Source organism: Gigantopelta aegis, chromosome 3 (genome assembly GCF_016097555.1).
Source record: "Gigantopelta aegis isolate Gae_Host chromosome 3, Gae_host_genome, whole genome shotgun sequence".
Classification (NCBI taxonomy): Eukaryota; Metazoa; Mollusca; class Gastropoda; order Neomphalida; family Peltospiridae; genus Gigantopelta; species Gigantopelta aegis.
The window spans coordinates 18,722,972-18,729,577 of NC_054701.1; positions in this window are offsets into that span (position 1 = coordinate 18,722,972).

A 6,606-nucleotide genomic window follows, 5' to 3' on the forward strand; every position below is an offset into this window, starting at 1 on the left:
TAGTTTTGTTATATTTTTCTGATTGATTTTTCCACCGTAATTTTTCATGTTTTTAAATCGTTTAAATTTCATTCCTAATGGCAAAGCTTGAGGATTCCCTGCTAAAATCGGGGACTCGAAGGGATTCCCCGTGTCAAGCATTTTGACAGGAGGCGGTTTCATCCCAGTTCGCTAGCCAATTAATGCCTGAGATACTTGCCGAGCTATCAGTGTAAATATTTTTTTGATTGGTGCTGATTATAATCCGTCATTTTTTAATTGAAAAAAGTGAAGTTTACGAACTTTCTTACTCTTAGCGCATGCGCATTCCATATGTCTGCTGTTGCGAACTTAGTGAAAACGTCAAAGTTTGTAAACAAATGTATCAATTTCTCGATTTTATGGGCTCTTATGACTTTGGGATTGATTGTAGATTATGCTAAATATGTAATGTTTGTAATTTTTGTCTTATAAACGACACGAAGGTGTTTTTTGTGTGTCTTTTGTCCGGTAAACATCTGACATGCGTGGGCTGTACCATTGCTGCTGATGCAAGGTGTGGATGAGTTGTGTGTTCTGTGCATTTCGTGGGCCTATACCACAAACAGCTAGCAGTCTTGAGTAGGTTTTTTTCCTTTATTATCTTAGTTTGGATCGACGTTTTGGAAATAACAAAAACAATATTTTTTTTCTGTGAATTTAAATAAAATTATTTCAAAAAAAAAAAAATGGCGAAATATTTTTTATTTTTTATTTTTTTAGACAATTTTAGATTTTTGAGCAATTTTCCACGGTCATTTTCATAACCATAGCAACCACAAACTTCAATTAAAATTACTATGTTGTAGACATAAGGTGGATGTGTTTTGAAGATTTTGACGAAAACGCGATATTTGACATTTTGTGTGAAATTCATGAAACTGAACCCTCCTAAAGTGACATATTTTAATACGTTGTATGAATTCTTTATTTATTGCAAAGGAGTAAAGATATACTATTATACTATAAATTTCGTTAAAAACAAATCCTTTTTTTTTTTTTCCCCCTTGATTATTTTAGTTTGGGACGACATATAGTCAAAAAATGAAAAAAGTTTTGGAAATTTTAAAAAAGAACTATTGTTTCTTTTAATTTAAATTAATTATTTCAAAAATTAAAAAAATAGGAGCGAATTTTTTTTTTTTTTAGAAGTGAAGTTATTGCTGAAAACGTAGGTGCCGATTGCCGTGACGCGAACGATAGTGAAGTGTGTGCAAGAGTCAGGTGAACTATAATTATTTTAGTTTGCATTTCAGTCTGAAAGAAAGAACAAACTAATTGTAAACTGAAATAAACAAAATAAAACATTATGTACAGATTAAAATGTCCCTGTTACACAAACAATCAACTCCGAGTGTCAACGTGCAGCAGTATTGTCCTGTAGTGCACAGGTAAATATTGTATGATTTACACCCCTTCTCTGTAATGGTCTAGTCCGGCTCGGTCACAGACCGTCAGATAACTAGTCTATATTTAGACGGATGCGCGTCATAAATTATTTTTTAATCTAAAAGACCGCCAGGCCAGCAAACTTCTAATGCGTTGTAATGCCCTCCCCACCCCTCCCCCACCCCCACCCCCGGCAAATGAACTTTATAGATGGCCCATTGCTGCAAGACAAAATATATCATAGACTTTTGTAAAAGAGTTAACAAATAGTTTTCAACCTGACAGCCTGTCACAATACAACAAATACTAGTATTTCATAAAAGTGTTTTCACCCCTTGTACCCCCAGGATCTGCCTGTGTAACATACTAACATGTCTCTGCATAATAGAAAAGCCTTGAAACATTTCAACACCATTTAATTTCTTGCAGCGACATAAATGGAATTTTCGACATACATTAAGATAGAATTATCCACACTGACTTCTAGCTCTCCGTAGGGGCAGGATCTAGCTCAGTCGGTAGAGCATTCACCTGAAGCGCTTGAGTCGAATGATTGAATCTCTTGGGTAAACCCAAACTCTGGCACATCAAACGAAATGTATACCTGTTCCTTCTTAGATTATGTGACCAAATGTTTAACATCCAATAGCCGATGATTCCCCTACATTTTGCGACAGTTAAATTTTATTATACATATATTAATTTTCATGTTTTTACGATCCCAATCCAAACCTCCCCCAAAGTTCCCTTGGCATTCCGCCCCATGTCATTGGTGCCCCATCCCCCAAATGGATTTGTTCTGGATCCGCCACTGTTAGACTTCAAGACATCACATGGACATCCAGCATGACAGCATCACCTACTTAAAGCAAAACGTGTCTGTACTTGACAAAAATGTAATAAAGCCTGGAACAGTCTTCCTTCAAGAAAGATGCTGTTGTTTGGGTTTATTATAAGCTAGAGGTCATTTGAAGAAAAGATTATTCATCTTGAAATGATTGAGAAACAAGCCATTCCTTCTAAAATATATCATACTGATCATTGTCCATCTTAATAAGTCAGTTCATTGTATCATTGAAAACATGAGTTTAATGCCTCATCTATTTGCTGCTTTCTCTAAATATATTTTCCATATGTTCCATCCTGATATCTATCAGAAATGTCTTCATATACGACTCCAACTCTACTACCACCTTTTATAGAAGCATTATTCTACTCATGTTCCTGGTCAATAGCAACAACAGAGAATGGTTATCATGGGGTTTTCTTTTTACTGTGTTGCACCCTGCACACACATCAACACTGTATTCATTAAGTGTTGCCAAATATTGCAAATGGACTGAAAGTGACCTAGTTTGTGTTGTTTTAAGAAACCAATAATGATACAATACTGATATACAAAAGGAAGTTTGCTTTTTAAATGTTCAGAGAAACAGCATTAACTTGTATTTCCAACTGCAGAACTGGAAAACAAAACTGGAACGGGGCTCATGATTTAGCTCTGTGATTGCATCACTCTTTGACCGACATGAAATATAAATCATACATGCCTTCTACTGTAGGATGGTGGGGCTTTTCAGAAAGGAGTCTGTCGTTCCTGAAGAGGCAACTCCAGCCTATATATACTAGGACATCCACTAATTCACTACCGTCAAGAATATCTGCTACCACTTTGAATGCTGCCATCTTCATATGAAGGCATCCGAGAAGCACAATTAAGTGATATTCACTATGACTTAATGAACATATACATTCGATCCGTTTGTCAATGGCATACAAAGGGTGGTCCAGGATGATTATGTACATTTGGTTGGGATTCAGAATGCCAATTTCCGTCTTCACCACACACATTATGTGATGAATAGGCAGCGTCACAAAAAATGCATCCAAGAGAAATGATGACCACATTCCTCTCTGGGGTGGTACTTCCTGGCTAATGGTTATCATGCAATACAGTCCACGAAATAATATCACCTTCATCCCAACCACACCATTCAAAAATGATTCCAGGTGCATACCATACAAGGTTCATGCCTGCAATATGTGCATTAGGCATATGTACTGAGCAGTGTAATATGAATCCTGCTAATATCTGCAACATAATTAAATACTAGTATGTAAGTCACTTTCTCCAGAGACAAGGTGGAATTAACCCTTCTCCAAAGAACCGTGTTTGGCATTAATTTTTATGTTGCTCTTGAAATACTAGTCTAGTATAAACTATGTAAATATTTAATGTTAGCTATTTAACCCCCCCCCCACCCCCCAAAAAACAAAAACAACAACCCACAAAAAACCCACAAAAAAAACCCCACACAACAACATGAAATTGTCATTAAACAAGATGTGTAATGGACTTATATATACTCTTCAAAAGAAGAAACGCAAAACCACATTGTCGTAACATTTGGAGAATTGATTTAATTATTGAATGGTGAGTCCGATAATTACCAAATGTTGCAGGATTGTTCACAATTCACTCTAGTCCATTGTGAGTAAGTGATAGGACACACCACCAAGGTCAAGGTCATCTGGAGTCAATACCGGGTGTGGCCTCCGCGTGTGTTGACAACTGCCTGGCACCGCCTGCCCATTGAAGCATCCAGAGTACGGATGACGTCCCGGGGGATGGTGGCCCACTCGGCCTGCAAGGCTGCTGCCAGCTCGGGCAGGGTCTGGGGCTGTGGTTGTCGCTGTCGGAGGCGTCGGTCCAACTCGTCCCATAGATGCTCAATTGGGTTCAAATCCGGTGATGTTGATGGCCAAGGAAGGACATTAATGTTGTTGTTCTGTAGGAAAGCCGTTGTGAGACGTGCTGTGTGAGACCTGGCGTTGTCATGTTGGAACACTGCGTTGGCGTTGGCCATAACTGGAACGATGTGTGGCCGGAGGATCTGGTCAATATAGCCCTGTGCATTCAGGTTGCCCTGCACGTGGACCAGGTCAGTTCTGCCAGTGTGTGAGATGGCTGCCCACACCATGACACTACCCCCGCCGAATCTGTCCACTTCCTGCACGCAGTTTGCCGCATAACGTTCACCACGACGCCTATACACGCGACATCTTCCATCATGACGTCGGAGCAGAAATCGGGACTCGTCACTGAACCACACCTGTCTCCATCGCAGTTGAGGCCATTGTCGATGAATCTGGCACCACTGCAGTCGGAGTCGACGGTGTTGTGGTGTTAAGATGACACCTCGAACTGGACGTCTGGCACGAATTCCTACCTCACTTAGGCGGTTCCGTACGGTCTGGTCGGATATCCTGCGCAAACCTGGTATTGCTGCGGCTGTGGAGGTGGCAGTAGTCAATCGTTCCCGAAGGTGGCGTACCCGGATGTAGCGGTCCTGCCCGGGGGTAGTGACCCGTGGTCGACCGGATCTAGGGAGGTCACGTGTTGATCCATGTTGCTGGTAACGGTCCCACAGTCTGGAGATGGTGCTTGGGGACACATGGAATGCCCTGGCAACGGCCGTTCTGGATTCGCCTGCGTCTAGTCGGCCGATGGCATTGTTTCTCTGCGGTTCACTGAGACGTGGCATGTCCTGGATTGTCAACTGTCGGCCAGATACAGAGGCCAGGCAAGCGAACACCCTGCACTTTTATACTGTCGGTGTTCATGTTGCACGTGCAGACAACGCACGTGCAGTGGTGAGATGGTTTGCACGTGGCTGCGTTTTTGCGAATATTCACATTTTGGAACTTTATTGTACAGTAGCTGCGTTTTATCGAATGTAACCGTGGGAATGTGTTTGGGACATGCAATGACCTTATATTCACAAAGCATGAACCGGTAGGAAACATAAAATCGGAGTTATAACCCATTTGTACCCTTTTGCGTTTCTTTTTTTGAAGAGTATATGTATATCTGTGTAATTAAGTGTGTAAATAACAATAAATACGTTCAATTCTAACACTTACGCTGGCTTTCATGGCAGCCAAAGTGGCCATTTTAAAAAATGGTTGCCACAACAATCACTGAATAAATCTCCAATGTTCCTATTTAAAAACCTTTCTTAAGATGTCCTAAAATGCAAAATGGCATATTTTTATCATCAAAGACACACATTTGTCCTTGATAGTGATGAGTCTGATGGTAGCCTAATGTTAATATTGAGTGAAACCTGTTAGTTGAAATGCATACATAATATTTGAGGGCAGGTAATATAGTATGCTCACCATAATAATAAAAAATGTCACATATTCCCTTATTTTACCTAAGAAACAGAGATAATTTAGGCATATATACATTTTATAATTTAGTGTTGTGTAAACTTATGACCATTTAGATTGCTGATACCCAGACGCAGTCGACTATGTAATATCTGTTGCCTTCTGTCACCTTCATGAAAATAAGATGGTAAGTGGGGTCTGTTTATAATATAAACTAAATTCGCTTTTTTTTTTAGAAGAATAAAAAAGAAGACTTTTTAAAACTATATTTAATTAAAAATGGCTATTAACATGTTTTATGATCCTGTATACCATATTCATACATAATATTGACTTATTTGTGCAATACTCACCATAAATTATCCATTGATATGCCAAACTTATGACCATTTAGATTGTTGATACCCAGACGCAGTCGACTATGTAATATTTGTTGCCTTCTGTCACCTTCATGAAAATAAGATGGTAAGTGGGGTCTGTTATCGAACTTTTGATCCTCCCTATAATTGTGTGTGTGTGTGTGTGTGTGTGTGGTTTGTGTTTTTTTAGGGGGTTCCTGTATTTTTGTTTTGTTTGTGTGCGTGCGTGCGTGCGTGTGTGTGTGTGTGTTATCAGATCTGTTATTTATAAATTTACGTAGGTCCCTGTCTACTTTGAGAATAACTAGTTCCTGTTTTGGGTTTCATTCGATTTTGGGGCGGGACGTAGCCCAGTGGAAAAGCGTTCGCTCGATGCGCGGTCGGTCTGGGATCGATCCCCGTCAGTGGGCCCATTGGGCTATTTCTCGCTCCAGCCAATGCACCACGACTGGTATATCAAAGGCCGTTGTATGTGTTATCCTGTCTGTGGGATGACGCATATAAAAGATCCATTGCTGCTAATCGAAAAGAGTAGCCCATGAAGTGGCGAAAGCGGGTTTCCTCTCTCAATATCTGTATGGTCCTTAACCATATGTCCGACGCCATATAACCGTAAATAAAATGTGTTGAGTGTGTCGTTAAATAAAACATTTCCTTTCCTTTC